The 21,078-nt window shown below is 37.3% G+C and overlaps 2 long non-coding RNA genes across 7 annotated transcripts in view; one reads left to right on the top strand and one right to left on the bottom strand.

Annotated features, from left to right (window-relative positions):
- Positions 1-1,866, top strand: part of LOC149097553 (uncharacterized) — a 12,566-nt gene extending 10,700 nt beyond the window's left edge. Inside the window, exon 4 of the long non-coding RNA XR_016204220.1 lies at positions 1,083-1,866. This is a non-coding gene — a long non-coding RNA (uncharacterized LOC149097553). The remainder of the gene's footprint in view (positions 1-1,082) is intronic.
- Position 1,867: 1 nt separating this feature from the next.
- On the bottom strand, positions 1,868-20,829 carry LOC110065367 (uncharacterized). Of its 6 annotated transcripts, XR_016204217.1 has the most exons (8): positions 20,779-20,826; positions 14,337-14,378; positions 13,279-13,351; positions 6,954-12,017; positions 6,437-6,537; positions 6,185-6,273; positions 5,536-5,589; positions 1,868-2,766 (listed from the first exon to the last, which is right to left on the bottom strand). It is a non-coding gene; the product is annotated as an uncharacterized LOC110065367 (long non-coding RNA). The 6 variants fall into 6 exon arrangements; XR_016204216.1 differs by lacking the exon at positions 6,954-12,017 and having other exon boundaries at positions 20,785-20,829; XR_016204219.1 differs by lacking the exon at positions 6,954-12,017 and having other exon boundaries at positions 6,437-6,475.
- Positions 20,830-21,078: the final 249 nt, after the last annotated feature.

Here is a 21,078-nt window from a genome sequence, read left to right on the forward strand (position 1 = left end):
TTCAACAAATTTATTTAGAATGCATGTTATTGTTTGCGATGTCTGTTAGTTTTCAGTTGTCCTCTGTTCGGCTATGCATGTTTGTGGTATTTGTAGTAACTGTACAGTGGCCCATTGGTACAAATATGACTTCACCATTCAGTTTATTTATTAACACTTATCCCTTCAGCATGAGTTTGAAAACAATACATTTTGCAAGTTACCCAAATCTGCAAGATACTTGGAAAACATGACGACTGGCAATGAAAAAGTTTGAAATATTTTGCTTTGTTTAATCTGTTAATCAACAGTTAAGTGCAATGTGCAAGTGTTAAAATGAATTGTTGATGAAGTAAAAAAAAAATATTAGTAACTGCACTTTGGTGTTCAAAAGTCCTACAGGGCAGGGGGGCGAGTGTTTTCAAGTTCCAAAATGTCAATTGTGTATCACCTCAATCAAAGAGATTTAGTTTCGATTTCTACTGAATTCCAATTACTTTCACAATAAGGCTTTTCAAAACGAATTATTGATCAGAAAATTAAAATGGTGATTCCACTTTGCTACTCAGTAGTTTGATCGTTGGTTTTTAATGGAGTCCAAAACGACTTGCCAATTTTCAAAACGATTTAATTTTCATTTCTGCCAAACTCTCGTTACTTTGACTATGCAGATTTATTACAATGCATTATTGATGAATTTAGAAATCAAAATTGGGATTTCACTGTGTGATTCAGATATTTTATTTCTTTTTAAAACTAAACTCTTGTAACTTTGTTTGAACTTTTGCTGAAGTGACAAGTAGAAAATAAATGTCAATTACCTGTTCTATTTATAAATCCCTTTAAAGTTAGGCTATGAAGTCTTCGTTGTTTTATTGCCCAGATTGGGTTGTGTTTTAAGTGAAGTCTCTTGACAAAATAGTATGGGCCATTTTAAAGTTAATGATTTGAGAGTACAAGGAAATCGTTGCTGAAATGCAATGTATGTTATAAAGCTCTCAGAACCACAAAGACGCACAACTTGAGGATATAGCTGTCTCTATATTGCGATCCAGTATTATCTCGAAGTCATATTTACAGATTCTCTTCCTTTTTTCTTTCAGGTTGAAATAAAACGTGAGGAGCTCAAGAAAGGAGGAAAAAACAGGAAAACTGTCTTTAAATAAAAATTTGCTCTTTACAAGCGAAAAAAGAAAAAAAACATTTAAGCCATTAGGTAAAAGGTTGCGCTTTTAAAGCGACCCGGAAAAAGAAACTAGTAAGTCTTTTACGTGATATTATTTTTTGGTTATTACGCTTTTAAAGGGGACCAAAACAAAGTCGGAAAAAAGCAAAGTCTTTTGGCGGGAAAATTGTCCTCGGGAAAGAAAGTCTGTGCATTTGAATGGTGTCTGGTTTTGAGTCAAAAATATACTAAGTCTTTTGGCGGGAAAAGTTTTTTTCGGTTAAAATACTGCGCTTTTAAAAGGAACCAAAAAAAGTCGAAAAAAAAAACTAAGTCTTTTGGCGGGAAAAGTTTTTTTGGTTAAAATACTGCGCTTTTAAAAGGAACCAAGTCTTTTGGCGGGAAAATTGTCCTTAGGAAAAAAAGTCTGTGCTTTTGAATGGTGTCTGGTTTTGAGTCAAAAATATACTAAGTCTTTTGGCGGGAAAAATCTTGCCTTGTGCAACGGATTTGTCCCATCAAAATTCAAAGTATATGTTTGTTTTCTGCCTAGACTCTGTTCAAAATCGCAGAATTTTTTTTCTTTTTGGCAACCCTACATAGTCAAAAAATAGTAAAAGAGATAGCCTACATTCCGACCAGTTTCCAGGCCCCTTTTAAAAGCGCAATTTTTTTTCTACTTATTTGTATGCAATGAAAGACAATAAACAAAAGAAACAATAGTAGTTGTAAAAGTTTTTATTGTTTATTCAATATCCTTCACTAATTACAACTCTTTCGGTAAGAAGTAAAGTTATTTACAATGGGCGAGGTACAAGTGATCATAGAACACTTAAAATTACTAAGTGTGGATATCACAACTACTTTCTTGATTAATCAATACAAAAAACTAAGACAAAATGTGAAAAACATTTCGATGAGTACTGGCATTTTAAAACGTTATTTTTCAAATTAGAAATTCCAGCTAAGAGAAATGAATAAGTCGTGAATGCAAAACTTGGAACAAAAAAACAAGACGATCATAAAGACAATTACTGCTGTCAAAAAACAGCATAATAAACTATGTCAACAAAACACGCTTTGCATGTTTCGATTGCAAGGTCTATTACGGAAGTTGCACGAGTTTCTTGATTAATATAAGAAATAAAAAATGGTTTGATTCATGGGAAACTTTCTCTAAAACGCTTAAGATTTATCAAATCTTTTTACTAAAACGTGACCTCCCTTAAGGAGTAGCATTTGTATTTTCCTTCCGAAATGCTTGCTAATTTGCAGAGTTTGCAAAATTTAGATTAAAGCACTTGTTAATGATTTTGCGAGGTTCTAGACAGTTAGTTCCTGATGAAAACTAATCCTGATTCTTGTTTACTTTTGATTTCTGGTCCCTCGATATTTCAATTTGTTCAATGGTTTCGCGAAAACTTCTGATGATTGAATTTTGCCGTTTAACGAGGAGTCTCAAAGGCGGAATGATTGTGACCAGCCGCCATTAAATTACAGTTACTACCTCTAGTATTAATCTCTGACTATCTTGCTCTGTCCTCCCGAGTTGACTTCGTAAAGACTTCTTGTCTTCCCTCTCCTAGATTGTGATCCACACCATTCAGCAATCAGTATTCACGCTGAAAGAGAGCAAATGTGCGTGTTAAAATCAGAGGAAATTCAACTTGTTTACAACTGAAGAAGCTGTAGCAAAGCATGCGACAATTTGCTTTGTCTCTGTATTGATTGTCAGGGATTATGTGAAATTGATTTACTATCTGTGGTACTTTCGTCATTAACTTTCAAACTGACGTTTGGCCTTTCTGTGGAGGCAGGGAAGTTGTGTGATAACACTTTGTTACTTCTTTGTTGCATTAGTTAAATTAGCTTCGTTATTCTCCGCACTGGTAAATTGACTGATGCATTGATATTGTCAGGAGAAGTGAGATGTTGATCGTATTACAGACAAGTCAACTAAAAAGCGAGATAATTTGGAAATCAAACGAGGGTTTCGCGATTGCGCACCCATCTCTATCAGGCGCGAAACGAATAAAATTCAAAACAAAAAGACGAACAAATAAATTAAAAAAAAAAAAAACTGAAAATAACTTTAAAAGCCTCAAATACAATTACCGCAAGCGAAGACCAAAAGACTCTACACATGACTTTGTTGTCCGTCGTTGGTGAAAACTTTTTGAAAAACAAAAATAATTAAAATCAACTTCGACATCTAATTTGAATTTTAGTTTAGCACGTGAAAACAGGACCTTTGTAAAATTGTATTTTTGCAAATCCTATATCCACTGTCAACATAAACCCTTAACGCTTTTTCAACTTTCCTTCCCTGTCCTCATTAAAATGTCTGAACTTTTCTGCGAGTTTGAATTTGGCGGGTTTCTGGCACACAAACACGTTTGCTAATTATCATAATATTGCGTCAAAATTCTACATTCTTTAGCATTTTGCATGTTTCTTTAAACCGAAATATTTCAACAAACTATTTTCATTACTTCGTTGGGTTAAAAAACATAGGAAAGAAAACCTGCGAAACTTTTATTATTCATTGACGACTAATTTTCAGCTTTTTATCACGTTCACTATTAGTTAATGAGCCGTCTGGCGGTCTTCCCTGGGAATCCCATTTCGTTTGCTAAACATTTGTTTACATTCCGATCATACCATTGCTCGAAACAAATTTTGTTCATAAAAATGTCAAAGCTCAGTAGAAGTTGAAATTGCTCTTTTGATAAAATAAACACCACGTCCTGCAAGTTCCTCAAAATTCTAATCATCAGTAATCAGTGATCAGTAATTTTAACTTGCCGTGTACATACTAAAGCTCTGTCCGTGTCAATTCGAGTATGCGGAAAAATAGTTTTAAGTTTGCTATGGTCTAAAGCATTTTTTCATGGTGAATGGTAATAAGTAACGATGAAAAGTTGCACGATAAAAAAGAGATTGTACCTACATCACTCACACCATTGAAATGCGAAATGCAAAATTAAAACTCTTTCTGGCGAGTAAGCCAAATACAATATAATGCTGTCCTTTCCAATAACTAACTGCTCACCGAAAGCAAACCCGAGTGAAACTAACCACAAGCAAACAGTGCATTTGGCGTACTGCGTTCTACAAAAACCCTGCAGTTTTTTTTTTTTCAGGAAATCTTTAGCAAATTGAAACGCATTTTAGCAAATTGAAACGTTCTTGTTTAGCAGTGTAAATGAAAAGGAAGGCTCCGGTTGGCAGCCAGCTCCTTTTGAAAACACGATGTCAAAAACGGACAAGCTCATTACAAATCCAATCATCTCTCCTCCAATGCGTTTTGCCGCCCCGTGAGATTTTGCAAGATCAGCGTGCAAATAGGTTCCTAGTAAAATAAATAAACTGATTTGAATAACTTTTTTGCCATAAAAATTCTGGCCAAGTCGCATGGATTTTGCATCTTTGGTTTTTGATTTATCTGCACACTTCATAGTATTTTTGATAGGCGTGAATCAAATATTATAAGTTACAAAGAGAACAGTTTTTCTTTCTTGTGCCTTCCAAAACGTAAAATGTGTATCGCCTGTCACGCCTGAGCAAATCTACTTTCCCTGAAGAAAAATATAACACTTTTTCGGGTTCTTTAAATCTTCGAGTTAACACTGAGCTAACCTATGATCACGAAAGTCTCGAAACCATTCAGGGTTATCAATGATTTTAATGTGAAAAAAGGAGTTACCACTGATTGATCTTGCGACAAATCCCACCCCTCGCCCCGCCTCCACAAAAAAAAAAAAATAGAAAATATAGCCACAATGCACTTGAGTTCTAGATTTCCTCATATATCTTTGTAAAAGTGCTCAATACCTTATTCTTGCAATGTCAGCACTATGATTATAATAATTTGTTACTCGATTGACTTTGGTGCTTGGCAAAAAAAAATATTCAAACAGGCGAGAGCGCATCGAAGTAGCCTGCGTATCAACCGTTTCCTTTCCTTTTCCAGGCAGAGAGATCGAACAAGCGAGCGAGCAAGCGGGCGAGCCAAAGAGCACGCCTGGGGTGAGCAAAAACTTCAGTTTTTCGCACTCGCTCACAGTTTTGTTCCCTTCGCGTGCTTTTTTGGAAACGCTGCTACGCAGGCTAGCATCGAAGAGGATTCGTAATGACATAAACCGTATTCCCTCGATTCAACACCTACACCGATTAAATAAGTGCCCCTTCTCCAACAAGTGGCCCACAGAATCATGAAATTTTAAATATATAGAGATCTGTAAACTCGAGCCACCCCTATCTCTCGACGAAACCAGAATGGATGCAAAGCAAATTTACCCCAGGTTCTCACCAAAAATTCCTTGTATAGAGAGGAATGCTTAATCGAGATAATAAGGTTAATTAATGTAAAAATAAGCTTGTAAACTTACCGTGAAGACGATGATGAGAATGGATCCGTCGTGATACTGGTATGCATTGTGGAACTACAGAAGAATAAAACAAGTCAATAAAAAATTGCTGCTGGATAGTTCTTTATCATTGTTGTTTAATAACGTAGTTAGCATCTTTTACGGAGCAATAATATCGAAAAGAGACAAAAAATTGCCCCTGTACCCCAGTCTCGCATATTTTCTACATGCCCCAGTTTGTCCCTGGTAGGTGAAGCAAAAATCAGGAGAGTAAGGTTACATGGAGTTAGTTGGCATGCCTTCCAAAGGTCACCCTGCCTTCAAGCGTGTGACCCCTACAATCAGGGAGCCCCTCCCCTCCAACCACCCTCCCTTCTCGTGTAAACAGTTCGCTGCTATTTATATTGAAATGTGTAAAAAGCTTTCTCGCCGGGGGCAGGGGGGAAGGGGGAAGAATCTGTATTGAGGGAAGCCATGTGGCCAGGGAGAAAATGTTTTCGTCGTAAACAAGCTATTATGTTTCATGTGGCTGACATGTTTCACAGACTGTCATGTTTCACGTGAAGTTGTAGCGTGATTTGATTCTTGTTTACGTCAGCATGCATTCTTATAAGTGTTACCTAGCCATACTTTGACAAGGACAAACAAAAACTTTTCTTGAAATACCTACCATAAAATAACATCAAAAGCCCTGCTGCTCAAGCGCGATGCAGAGTTAACAAGTGACAACTGGAGGTTTCTTTGCAAACTTTGTTTTGTCTTGAAAAGGAAAAAACAAACAAACAAACAAACGGAAGTCAAGCCTAATGACTAAACTCAGTGGTGCCCTATTTGTTATAGACAACGAAAATACACTGACAAACGAAAGTTTTAAAACCACGACAAACAAACACACTTGAACTAACTACACAATTATGCTTACCTGTTCGACACGTCTTTGGTTAAAGCAGCAAGTGAAGACCTATCAGAAATAAGTAGTTGTGACAATGCAGCCATTTCTTTCGATCCTCTTGCATAGCAGGCCTAAAGTGCAAAAATACATTGAAATATAAACAAAACTTAAAACACAGTGAGCCTCAAAATAAAGAGCACGCAAATTATATCTTGCATCAAATACTGATTGTTCACTCGCGAGTCTAGAATTTATGGTTTAAATAATAGGGGCTGCGAACTTGTTGGAGGATCGAATTCAAAATACCCACTGTGGACCTCGACTTTAAATTTTACATTGCCCAGAGTTAGTCGTAAAACGAAATTTAGATCATGTTCGCCTCGCGGAAAATGAAATGTCCCGCAAGCGTTTCAGTGATCGAGTGCTTGTAACTTTTAGTATGAACACAAAAAAGATTATGCCTATATTCAAGGTAAAGATAGAAAAAAGTCTTGACAAAACTAATGTTCAAACTTATACGATAGTGGTGATAGAAGTTCCCACCAACCCGAAAGTATTGCACCGGAAGACTTCACAGCAGAAGAAGGACAGAGCAAGTCGGACTGAACCTCCAGGATGGAATTAAACACGTGCAGTTTCTGCGTGCGCTAAATCATCAGTACAGGTTGAACATATCGCTGTTTCGGTCCAAAATATCGCCTCTTATTTAGGAAGCGTATTTGTCTCTCGTTACATCGTAACTTTCTTTTTTTATAAGCTTTGAGGGGTAAAACTCTCTATGTTTCGTAGCATAAACCGAGCAAGAACTCCACGGAGGTGATGGCAAACTGGCCTTGTGATGAATAAATTATCAAAGCCAGCGTGCGCTTTTGGAAATAATTTGAGCTAATTTGAAATGTAAATTTGCAGCATTGATCGGTTTCTCGCCAGTTTGTTACACTTCTTAGTAAGTTATTTTTGTATTATTATAGGAGTAATTTTTAGGAGATGAACTCAATTGTAACTTTAAAAAAAAAACCACCATGAAGTCTTCATCAGGAGGGAAACCGTTTAATTTTGTCTAGTTTGTCCCGGTTGTGGAAGATCTGCAAAGCTGAAGTATGCCGTGACAAGGTTTCAAAGAGACGAGGTGGGATTCTTTAGAGATGAGAAGGAATATTACAAGGCCTTTAGCTTTGAAAACATCAAAGAGTACCAGAGAAGCAGTGAAATTAAAGGAGACGGCAAATTAAAGGTTACTCTTAAACATGGAAATTCGCCCGGAAAGAACTAAAACTATTGTTATCTTATCTTCACGAACAAATTCAAGAACGAAGTGGGCTTCACGGTTGGAAGCAGGGCTTTATTGAGGGCATTGCATGTTCAAGTGGCAAGACAATTTCCACTTTTAACTCTATATCACGTTTTCAAGCCCTTTTCAACACACACAGGGCTGAGATAGTAAAATCCGGCCGCGCTGAGAACCAATCAGATTGCAGGATTCGTTACCGTGCCATCTTGGAAAAAATAAAGCCATTTATCGTTTGCCGGAAAATGATGCCTGCTACTGCTTCTTAAATAAATCATAGGCACGCAAGGCGTGCAAGAGTAAGTTTTTGTGAACTAAAAGTCTCGGAGATAGGAGCATTCATGGAGCTATTTACAGTACTGATTTGGTTAATTTGACAAGTTTTTTGGTCGCGATGTACAGCAAGAACGAAACTGGGAATTTATGATGCACATACGATGTTACATCGGTAATGGTAAGATAACTAAATAGTAAGCCATAAAATGTTTGACTGAACAAACTACAGTAACCTGACAGGTCTCCAGATTAATGTAGATACCATCTTATTTTCTAACAGGCAATTTGATTCGTTCTTTGATACAACCCGCACTGTGACTGGTGCGACACGCGCACATGCATAACTTCCTCACTAACCGATCACAAAGCCCTTCCAACCCCCAAGAGGAATTTTTCCTCAAAAGTACTCAAGTTAAGAGGACTTTTCGCATTTTATTGCTGGTTTTCAGTGTCACGCAATTCAAAGTAGATCAAAATGAACATCAAAACCGGTCAATAGATAAAGTCCAGAATCTGGGAAATGAAAGAAGGTAAATATACAAAGACTCTCGCCAAAATTCTGGTCTCAGCAATTTTTCCTATGCGAGATATGCGGAGAAATTTTTTACCCAAATTTATAGAGATTTGTATGGAGACGCCATGTTGGTGCCCATACGGACGGGCACCAACATGGCGGCCGGAAACCAACAGAAACATCTGTCACTGAGTTGTGCTACAAAAGCGTGAATTTATCCCTCGAGGAAATCTAAAACAAAATAATACTTTTTCTAAGACCTGAACTGTTCAGATAGCAAAGTTTCCCGAAATAAGTCACTTTTTTAACCATCATGACAGCTCTCCAGGCCGTCATGTAAATGCCGCGTCGCGCAAAAGCTTAGAAATTCAAGCGTAGTGTATCACAAAACCAAGAACCCATTCGGAGTGAAAATTTGTATGAATATTAGTTTTCAGCTGTTCTTATACAACATTTAAGTAAAATCTCAGGAAGATCAATAGTTTTGTAGTTCGAATTTTAGTGACGTCATGTGAAAACCAGCTATACGAGTCGTAAGTTTACCGTTTTTACACAACACAACCCAACAACACTACTTCACCAAAAATAGAAAGAGAGAGAAAAAAAACCTCTCTGACACGTTGAAAGTCTGATTTAATTAAGTTGCACTTTAATTTGGTGCCACGCAAGCCGCACACTGCTGCACTATTTATGTAACCGTATTGTTACGTACGAGGTGGCCTCAACCAAAAGCCTGATGGTTTCTAGAGGTCACCTTGCCTCATATTACTTTGAAAATATTTATAAATACTGTACATTAAGTAAAAAGGCAAAATAATCAGAATGAATGAATGAATGAATGAATGAATGGAATGGAATGGAATGGAATGAATGAATGAATGAATGAATGACTGACTGACTGACTGACTGACTGACTTACTGAAAGAACATTTGAACAGTTTTCATGCTTTTTACCTTAAAAAATATCGGACTGAAAAGAATGTCACAAAATGCCCATCAAATAAAAATATTAAACTGCTACTGCAGAGACGTAAAAGCCGTCCAGAAATGAAGCTTCTTTTTTGTTTAATATCCTGGGAACAATAGCCGATAACTTGTCAATTCTCTAAGGGCCTCTTCATATGAGCCCGGTAACCGGGCTGGCTCGGTTACCGGGACGAATTTTGCTGTCTGTTCATATGGGAAATTTTAGCCCGGTCTACCGGGATAAAATCCAAGAAACACAACCAAAATGGTGGAACATAAACTTGTAGCATTCACGGCTGTCGCAGCTTTGTGGACTCTTGTAACTTTACTAATAAAGCTAATTCGCCTACTCCTAAAGTGGAAATACATCACTTAGCTTCTTTGTGCCTCGTGGCACATAAGGAAATACATATAAGGCAAAAATTATGCCATTTTGGCCACTATGTTGCGAAAGCAAAGCTATTTCGTCTAAAAAGTTTCATCCCGGTTACCCAGGCTGGAGTGTTCATATGGGAAAATTTTCATCGCGGTTACTGAGATGTCGGTCGCAAAACCCAAGATCTCGGTAACCGGGCCAGCGTGGCTTCTCATATGAACACATTGAAATTTTTACGAAGGAAAGAGAAGCGAGGCGAGATCTCAGAAACCGAACCAGCCCGGTTGACCGGGCTCATATGAAGAGACCCTAATCGAATTTACTCCCATATGAAAAAGAAAAGTGTTAAGTTACCATTTGGAACTAAAGATAGCAAGCATCTCGTGGGAACATGTGGTGACGATTTGTCAGCTCTAATTGAATTTACTCCCTTGTGAAAAACAATGTGTCAAATTACCCTTTGTAACTAAAAAATAAAAATATCTTGTTATATTTGCATGCAACAAGAACAAAACAATCGTTACCTGCACTTATTATTGTAAACGTTAGAACTGTTTCAAATCTAAACAAACTCGTCTCCTCTAAAACATGTCCTAAGAACTAGAAGCGACGATTCGTGACCTCTAATTGAATTTACTCCTTGCGAAAAAACAAAAGTATCAAGTTACCTCTGTAACTAAAAATAAAAATGTCTTGTTCCATTTGCATACTACTAACTGATGAACTGTTTCAAAACTTAAGGTTCATCTCGTTCACAACTAGCCACCATTACACTGAACATTATGCACTCTAAAACAACCCATGTATGTAACTGTCGCACTCCCCTCCAAACCGTCAGTCTTTATTTTTTAATTACCAGCCGAGTCCTTGTGTTTAATACAATAAAACGCTCAAGACTTCATATACCTCACTTAAGTTATCTTGAACAAAAAGAATTTCCTTTTTCTTCAACTACAATTCGTGTTGGTTATTAATGTGAATAAGCGAAAACCCTGATAACATTGAGGAGAAAAGATTTAGTTTCATTAAAACGTATCTTCTCATTCCAGTAGTACACAAGAACCATTTATTGATTATAACTGTAAAATCGTCACAGAATAATATCTTTTTGTTCTATTGATGAAATTAATCGTAGTCTCCTCGCTTTTGTCATTGAAACTTATCAGTGGATGCTGAAATTAACGACACGCCCGGAACACTCATCACGAACTCTGCAGCAAAATTTAGGTTTCAATAAAACACGCAAACGATTTGAACCTGGTCACAACCTCTTCACATTCCCAGTAGTGCATTCTGCACCCCCTAAAATACAATTGATCCTATCATAGAAACTACATCAACTTGTTTTTCATTCACATCTTACAACTAGCAGTAGAGCGGCTAAGACTCAATTCAAAAACTTATCTCATGAATGGGAAAAGCTCACTTTTCACCGCATGCTCGTAGTTATATGCCAAACACTATGTTTCTTTGACTGATTATCCAGTTACAAATGATTATCAAACCCGCCCACAAAATCCTCAGCCTAACCCACAGAAAATGTCGAAGTAAGCCCAATATATGAATACTTCCTCCTCTTGTATAGAAGAATAAATATGGCCGTTCTGAACTCTATTGGGATCAAATCTTCTCACATACTATTTACCTTTACAACAAGAAATTTAATTGGCTGCTTATAGTACATCCAATCTGATTGGTGTGACATACATACATCTCTCGCTCGCTCACTCACTCACTCACTCACTCATCTATTGACCCGTCCATAACATACCCCGACGCGCCGACTAAGAGGTATTTTTTTTTACAAAAAATAACTCAAAAACTATTCACTTGAGTTAAAAAAAAAATTATACCCTAACTAACCAGTTCTGCTATTGAATTGATACTCAAATAGCAATAATATTTAGATATACTCAATCTGCCCTAGTTAAAACTTTTTGGAGAAAAGTAGGATTAAAAAGCCCGATTTCCTAGGTGGTTCTGACCTACTGAAAACTACTGCATCGAAACTCTAACGAAAATAACCATAAGGGTCAATTTTCTCTCTATTATACATGAACTATGATGTCAATATTATGGCTGACTAGGAACGCCCACTAGATCTGAAGGGTCTGTTGTACACCCCTGTTCTTCTGACTATCCTCACGTTAGGCCTATCTTTACTTCTGTGCTAATGAGCTCGCTGTGGCACCTTTAAACAATCAAAGGAAGCAAAGAAATTGTTTTAGAAAAAAGTTTCGTTTTCTAAAAACTGCTCGAATAAGAAATAACAATTTTGTATGACAATAAAATATTAATATATGTTAGTTACTAAATTTGTGAAATCCTACAGATTGGTATTGCATTGATTTCATAATTTCTTAATCCTACAATTGAATATACTTTAAATGCATAATTTTGGAAAAAACTAGCTCCGATTTTTTGTAATACTGTTCGAGTAATAAATAACAATTTTGCATAACACTTTAGTAAATTGAATAAATTAATGATTTCTTGATCAGCCAATTGAATTTAGTTGCATTACCACAGAATGCTAGTCCATCACGGGTCACTCCCCCGCAATTTGGTAGGTTTCCCCAACAATTCACCAGTACCCATTTATACTCCCGGGTGGAGAGAGGCACTGTGAGAGTTAGGTGTCTTGCCAACACAGTATCCCCGGCCAGGGCTCAAACCCAGACCTCTCGCTCCGGGAACAAGCGCACTAACCATGAGGCCACTGCGCCTCCCAGCTGCAACTGCCTGAAATGATTCCCATGTTATGTTAGCATGCACCTCACATGACCTCATGGGTACTGCAGCTTTTTTTTTGGACTGAAGGCATCGTCAAGTTAGCTACATGTAGCATGACCTCAGAGAACTTCATAGGCCAGGCTATGCTCCAAACAATGGTCAATGTGCTTAATAAATACATAATCAACACAACTGTTTGCTTGGATTGATCACATTATCAAGCCTTCACGACCTCAGATAACTTCATAGGGACCTCAGGCTCCGCTCCAAACACTCAAGCAATGTACTAGTACTTGATCATAAACTTATAAATAGATAGAAATCATTCCTATTGTACATGTACCTATCTTCTTCCAGTATTTTCCCACGGGCCTGTCAGGGCCAATGTGGAGTTAAGACTCCTGCGATTGTGATTGCAATAGAGAAAAACCCAGGAACAGGTAGTATGCCCCAAACCAAAACAAAACAACATTATTTTAAAGGTCAAACTTTCCCTTGTTCACAAAAATCAAGACTCATTTGTGTCAGTTACAAATCACCCAGTCACTTTAAACCTGGTAATTACAGGTGAATTTTGTTTGCTTTAACTTCCTATTCATTACAACAAAATTAATATTACATGTACTGTTGATAACTTGACTCAAGCAAACTAGGAATATCCTAGCTAACTAATCACCTTCATGGTCAAGCAGATCAAAAAAGTTTAGAGGTACACTAACCATATCTAAGTCTTTCTGCTGGAGTTCTTCTAGTACTGTTTCTGCAGCAAGAATGTTTTTCGTGGACCTTGACCTGGAATGGATGATAGCAGAAACGACATCAAAAAAGTAAATCATTTTATTGTGTTGCTTTGAAGACAGCGTTTGCCCAGCATTGCTAAATTTCGAAACACGAATTACAGGGTATTTAAACACTAAGGTCCCATCCACACTTATCCGCATATTTTTAAATCCGCAACTTTTTCTTTCCGTGTTCAAAAATTTCAACGTCCAGCATGTTCAAATCGAATTCACCTGTCCACATGCATCCAATGGTATCCGGATTCACTCTCGAGAAACTAGGCCTACATGTTGTGCTGCCATATTCACTTGGTTTATTGTTTGGTAAGAGACTGGACACGATTTTGCTACGTCATCAGATTCGAAAATACCCGGATTCACCATCCACACGTTATCAGATTTGTTGGGAATTTATCTTTTTCCACTCTGGAGAGCAGATTCAAAAATATCTGGATTTGCTGCCAAATTTGCTGGATGCATGTGGACAGAAGCCGTATTCGGAAAGAAAAAGTTGCAGATTCAAAAATATCAGGATACGTGTGGACAGGGCCTAAAAAACCAACATGGCGACAAACTCAACCCCGGGTGAACAAACTTTCTTCAACAGCTTCGACAGTATCAGAAATGATGCCAGGTTGCCATTATCATGTAATGATCTCTTAATATGCTTACCATAATTTTTATTCTTTGCTAGTAATCTTTTGCTAATAACAAATCACTTCATTTCTGGAGGGAAGTATGCTTCAATTCAGACTATTACTTTTTACCACTCTTACTTTGTGATCAATTTCTTCAAGAGACTGTACATCTTCAAGTAAAAGATGAACATCTTTCCCTTTGACATGCATAACAAAACCAGAGCACACCAGAGCACACTAGATAACTTCAGCATTTAATGTCTTGTCTGCCTTTCTTAAATAATGATTTAGTTTTCAATCATACTACAACTGTTTCCTTTCATTACTGGGAATCAGAATGTCGTTGATTCCTCACTGTACCTTAACTTTGGGATCCTGCGGTTCACTTCTTAATGGCTGCTCCTATAAAGAGTAAAGGCAAAAATGGAGATTCTGTTAGATTCCTCCACTATCTAAATCACTGTCTGTTTACTACAAATTTTGCTGTCTGCTATTGCCTATCATGCCTGCCATTTTTGCAAGGAACAAAATTCATATTTTATTCTGAGCATGCAAAGGTCAAATTCTTTAGTGTCCTCTAGTTGGGGTCGCATTTCATATGTCAGCCTTGTATGCAGTGCCGTTATCATGCATGTTATATATAATTATCACAGTAACAAAACCTCACTCATTGATTTTGCATTCTCATCAGTTAAATGAAGGGATAACGGCTTATCGCATCAACAAGAATCGAAAATGGAACTTCCGTACTGTTTTCAAAAACATTTACGTCATTTCTGTCAGTGGTGTAAGTATTAGTATCGTATGTTAAATAAGTAATTGTATTGTTTTGTAGAGTAAGTTATGCAAATTGAAGTATTGTAAGTAGCACCTGTAATTGCATTGTAATGTAATTAGTGTACATGTAAGTAGTGTAATGAGTGCATAAGTAATGAATTGTATAACAAGTTTTGTTAGTAATGTAAGGGACTTTAGTAGTTGTAGTACTGTTGTAAATTGTGTAAGTAGACGTAGCAGTGTTGTAAGTAGTGTGAATCATAATTAAAGTTATTAAAAAAATTTCTGTTACTTGATTTACATTCTTTCTCATTTGAAGATGCAAATAAAAAACAGGATATTCGAACACTTATAATTACCATAAATCCTCTATTGAGCCCCCCCCCCCCTCTCTCTCTAATAACACCCCCTTTTTTCCACAGAAGAAAGTTATTTAGCACCCCCTCTCTTTTAAGCCCCCCTCATCTCCCCCCTTATTTCGCAAAATCAAGTTAATAAATGATAGACTGTATTAAGTTTGTAATGTAATCACAACTGTAACGCTTGATGTGGACTGATCCGGTATGGTTTATTCATGTGCTGAAAGTTTGAACCTGTTTTCGGTCACCATCTTTGTGGCAGGGGTAATTTGCAGAACGCTGAACGCCAAATGCCAAACGCTGAATGCACTGTTTGCTTGCAGTTAGTTTCACTTATGTTTGCTTGCAGTTAGCTTTTGTTTATTGGACAGGGCCATATGCAATATAATGCTGTCTTGCTAACCGCAAGCAAACATGAGTGAAACTGCTAAACCGCAAGCAAACAGTGCATTCGGCGTTCTGCAAAATACCCCTGCCACCGTCTTTGGCTGCATGACATCCAGCCTCATGTGCTTAAATATTTCCTCTCAAATCTTCATATTTAGACAGTCAGTGCCCTGGTCCAAAACAGGAAGTAGGTCAGCATATTACCCTAGTCTGTTTCTTCCTCTTTTTTGATACTGGTAATGTGTTTCGCAAGGAACTGAATAAGCCCCACCTCTCAAATAAGGCCCCCCCGCCAAAAGTGCTTAAAATAAATAAGCTCCCAGGGGACTTTAAAGTAGAGGAATTACGGTATTTTATCACCTAATAACCCCACGTGTGAAGTTCGCGGCTTTTTGTCAATGCATAGTCAGTAATATTGATATTCTGCAGCACGCCTTTGCTGACACATCACTAGCCATTATGATAAAAATAGTTTCCTTTCTCATTGGTAGAATGGAGAACTTAGTTCCTACATATAAAATTTGATATCTCGGTTGCGTTTGTGAAATTCGTATGCTACATGCTTTGCACAGTGAACCTGAGTCATGAAAGAACAGCTTATGAAATTAAGCTGACCAGAATTTTCCATTTTTGTTACCGGTATTTATAAAACTACCGGTATGTGCTGTGAATTTCTGCTTAAAATGCCAGAAAATTAGAAAAGCCATTACATAGCTTTTGAGTAAAGTGTAGTGAAATAAAACATATACCAAGACAGTGTCCAGTTAGCAAAGACAAATGTTTCAATCTGCAATTTCATTGAAATTGTAATTTAGGGATAAAGTACTATTGAGAGTAAAAAACAACAGTTGTTACGAAGTGCCAGAAAGATAGAAATGCGTTTCCCATTGTTGTCTGCACTTTTCGTTGTTGAGTTAAACAAAGCAGATGACCCTAAATATTTAGAAATTTATGTCCTTGTGGATATCCTTTGATTTCATTAGTTTGTTAAGGAACTTACTGTAGGAAAAAATTTAGATTATGAAGCAAATGTGATTGGTTCACACAATACCTTAGTTCCTGCAGATCTCATTTAAAATGAATTTAAAGTCCAGAGTTTCCTTTTCACTCCTTCATTTTCTCATTACAATCTTACGGGTTCCCAGCTACCCTCTACACAAATTTTAAAAGCTTGATTAAAGCACATTGTATTTTTTCCCTTCACAGGGATGAACATTCCATGCAATCCTATTGTATAGTTCCCAGATACAGCCTTACTACATGCAACACGTTTTATTTTGAAGCAACATAGTATTATAGCTTTATACGTGGGTTTTTCTTGCACCCATTGATTGTTTTCATGTACAGTGCGCAAAGTTCAAATTGCAGTCAAACCTTCCCATAAGCGACCACCCAAAACGTCAAGCTTAGGTGGTCACTTAGGGGAGGTGGTCACTTACGAGAGCTTAGACAATATTGGGTCAAAATTTTGCCTCATTAGCATATGGTAACTCTAACACTTTTAAGGTGGCTCCCTATAGTTTTACAATTGCACATGCGCAGAGGACAAAAGCTCAAGTAACCTGCGTGCACTCAAAGGAAAGTAAGTGTTTTTCAATTTTTATGATGTCAACATGAGGATAAAAAGGAAAACAAACCGTGAATTTTCTCGCGTTTCCTTTGGTGAATGTTTTTAAAATTTGGCTCAGTTGTAACCACATACAATTCCTATGAAATAACCTATTTTTGTTAAAATCTGTCAAAGCTAATCTAATATATTTAGAAGAATGACAAATTACAGAATATTGGAAAAACCATCTGAACAACCTTGACTCTTTACCCATTAAAAAGGTCACGCGATATCATTTCCATGATGAGGCAAAGTATGGAAACATTTCACTGAAGGAAAGCATAAAAATTAAGGAGTTTAGGCCAAAATGAGGAATATATCTGCCTGTCATTAGATGAGATGTTGCCATGGTAATGGCCCCAGGCCTGTTCCAAGTCGTGCTACTGCCGTGCCGAACACAAATGAAATTGTCATTTTGATTTAAGCACGGCAGTAGCACGTTATTTGAAACCATTAAGCACAGCACCGCTGAATTAGGTTCAGCACCACTACTTAGCACAGCAGGCCTTGCCGTGCCACACTGCAGTAGCATGACTCGGTTTCAAACGGCATGCTATTGTCGCGCCGAACTCAATTCATAAATTCATTTAATGTACCTTATTAAATGAAATTTTCGCGACACATTAATTTCGTGATTTTGAGGTTCGCATATTTTGCAACACCTTAATTTCGCGATTTTGCGAAAATTTTTCATTTTGACTCACTTTAATTTCACATTTTTGAGCCAGACACGCTTTATTTCTTTGTCAATGTTATTTAACATGTCCCTGAATTTGATCAAACAACTTAATCAACAATGTCCAAATAAACAGAAACGCAACTGATTATGTAAACAGTAACAAGAAAGATGTTCTCATAGTGCCTGCAATGCACGGTTTGTAGTTCATGCTTGAATTCAAGTCACGTTTTTAGTGGTCAATTGACCTCATTATCCATATACATTAAATATTCCTTTCTGCAGACTCCAAAGAGAAAATGTTGCCGTTTAGGTTCACGACTGATGCTGTTTAATTGTTTGCGTAAATGTCTTGATACGGATCAACAGGCGGTAGCACTTCTTTTCCAGAGGCGACAGTAAGAATGGAGGCATCTACTAAGAACGTTGAAGCAATTGAAAGGTTTAAGCAACTAGTGGAACAGCACAACAAGGGGCCTGTAAATGAACAGTTCGAGGATTGTACAAAAGAAGTGCTACCTGGAGTGGGGACGGAAAGCAGTAGTGATGAAGAGGACCAGAACATTACCACAGAATAGTTCAAAATGATTGTTATAAACGTGTGTAATGGTAATAAAGTCGCTTTTTAATTATTGACATAATGTGAGTCACTTAATTTTCGCGTCATGTTAATTTTGCGACATGTTAATTTTGCAACATTAAATTTTTGTGTCACTTAAATTTCGCATTTTTTTTTAAATTGTGAAATTCACAAAATTAACGTGTCACGAAAATTTCATGTAATAAGGTATTTTGCATTATTTGCGTACTATGATGCATGCACACAAATCAAAAACAGAACGACCAAATGGCATCGTGGCGTAAAGATTTATCAATTTGCCAGAAAGCTTGAGAGAAGAGGAATCCAATGGTGACAATAGCTCAACCGACATTTCCCAAGCTTTTTAAAAGAGATATTCACCTGCAACGATCAACAGCTATTCTCCAGATAACAACAAAGAGACTGATTCAAGCAAATCCAATACAGGAGTCAGTACACAGAGTGAAGTGTGCAGCTTGAGGGAAAAGAAGCGAAAGGGACGGAGAAGCATATGGGAAGAGCATCATGTCAATGAATTAGTAGATGTGATGTGCAGTAGCGTGTACTATGAGAAGTTGATTTTCACCAACACGAAAAATCTCCAAGAATGCAGAAATATACACTAATGTGCTCAAAGAATTGGGCCAGAGATATGAAGATGGTAGCTTCCCGTTCAGTGTAGATCAGCTCAGGAACAAGTTCAAGAAATGCATCTCTGAAATGCAAAAAAAAAAAAAAAAAACACTGGATGGATAGTGTGTTTTGTGTTTTGAATTTAGCACGATTGTATTAGGTTCAACACTGCTGAGCCAAAGTCATTTGAGTTCGGCACGGCAGTAGCAAGACAGGGGAAGAATAGGGGTATGCAAATCCGCCGATCCGTGCCTTTTTTCCCCAAAATCTGTCGATCCGCCAACATTTTTGTTCAAATCCAAAACCACAACCACATCCAGAAACAGAAGTGTAAAAGTTCAAAGGTAAACTAGTAAATGTGAATGCCATTGTTGATTTCACACAAATAGTAAAGGCAACATGCTTGATGACCATAACATGGTACAATTCCAATAACAATCTCACACTTGAGTTTAAATAAGCTTTGTTCAAAAAAAGAAATAATTTGGATGAACTCATCAACATACCGACCACGGCTGAAGAAAGATCTATGATCCAAATTTTGTTTAGGACCCAAGATTTGAACATCAAGACAGGCACAATCCGGAATCCGTGCCGAAATTCACAACTGATCCACAATCCACCGTGTTTTCAAAATCCGTGAATCTGCTCGATTTACCGCAAAAATCCACAATTTGTGCGCTTTTTAAGGCCAAATCCGTTGATCCGAAAACCTTTTCACCCCCCTCTTTGGAACAAGCCTTACTCCAAAAATTGACAACCAAAAAATAAGCCTTATTTTAACAGTACCCATACTGGTAAATCTCTACTGGGAAAACTTAAAGAGAAATAAACAGTTTCAATTTCTTACTGGCACTCTATAGGTGGGGGGGGGGGGGGGGTGTTCATAAATACTCTAGGAAGCCACCTTCAGGTTGTCTCTTTTAAGACTGATAGGGTACAGTCTATGTGCACTTTTCCTTTAAATTTTCGTATGTTGTATTCATGTGAAAAGTCAATTTGGAGAAAAAATCCAGTACTTCCCTTTGAGAAATTTCCCTCTCTTGTACTACACAGGAATGTGATAATGTTACAACACCTAATAATGTTCATGAAAAGATTAATCGATTCTGATTGGCTGAGAGCAGTGAAGTTTAAGTGTAACACCAGTGCAAAAAGTGTAACACCAGTGCAAATTACACATCGTAATTCTGAGTTATGATTGGTTGAAAGACAAAAGGAAATTTTCTAAGCCAATGATATCACATAAAATGATGATGAAACTTTGAAAGGTTTTCTTGAATGAGAAAAATGGCTTCAAGAAAGATCTTCCAGCACTTCCTCCACGGGCATTTTTTCATGTTAATATTATTAATAAGTAATCATACGGTTTTTCTCGTTCAATTTGGGATTAATTTGCACTTGTGAGTTTTTCAAAATGCTGAAATTGCACTTGCCGAAGCGGTTCGTGCAATTTCAGCTTTTTGAAAAACTCACTCGTGCGAATTAATTCCTAATTGAACGAGAAAAACCGTATGATTACCTATACTTATTATCCAATTTCCGCTTTATCATCTGTCAAGTGGTCGCTTACGGGAGGTTAAAAAAAACGAAAGCTTTAAAGGTGATCGTGATCGCTTACGAGAGGTGGTCGCTCATAGGAGGTTTCAAATATAGTAAAAGTTATAAACGGAATTGTTAGTCAGCCTATCGATTTGAATTTGAACATCCAGCTGCTTATTTTCACCTGAAAATACGTTCGACACCAAACCAAGCGCTTAAAAATGAAAAAATCTGCTTACCTTTACCTGATGCCTGCAGAAAGCCGCCATTTTGACATACCTACCACGTGACTCGAGAATCAAACTTGCTGTGCTGGGGTAGTGGGGTGGGGTCTTATTTGTGGCGGGACAGGTTTGAGCATAGCCCACGAATCTTGAACTTCCATGAAAGCTCTTTACGGAATAAGTCCAAGTATCCAGCCAGCGAAAGCAACGATTTCGAAAGTTTGCACTCTAAATCAGGAGATTCCTCAAGGAAAATATGATAAGCGATGAGCGCAGTTTTTTTTTTACCGCTAACAGTTCAGGCCAAAAATCGAT

The sequence above is a fragment of the Orbicella faveolata genome, unplaced genomic scaffold, assembly GCF_042242905.1.
Source record: "Orbicella faveolata isolate gen_17 unplaced genomic scaffold, um_ofav_v1 contig_47, whole genome shotgun sequence".
Lineage (NCBI taxonomy): Eukaryota > Metazoa > Cnidaria > Anthozoa > Scleractinia > Merulinidae > Orbicella > Orbicella faveolata.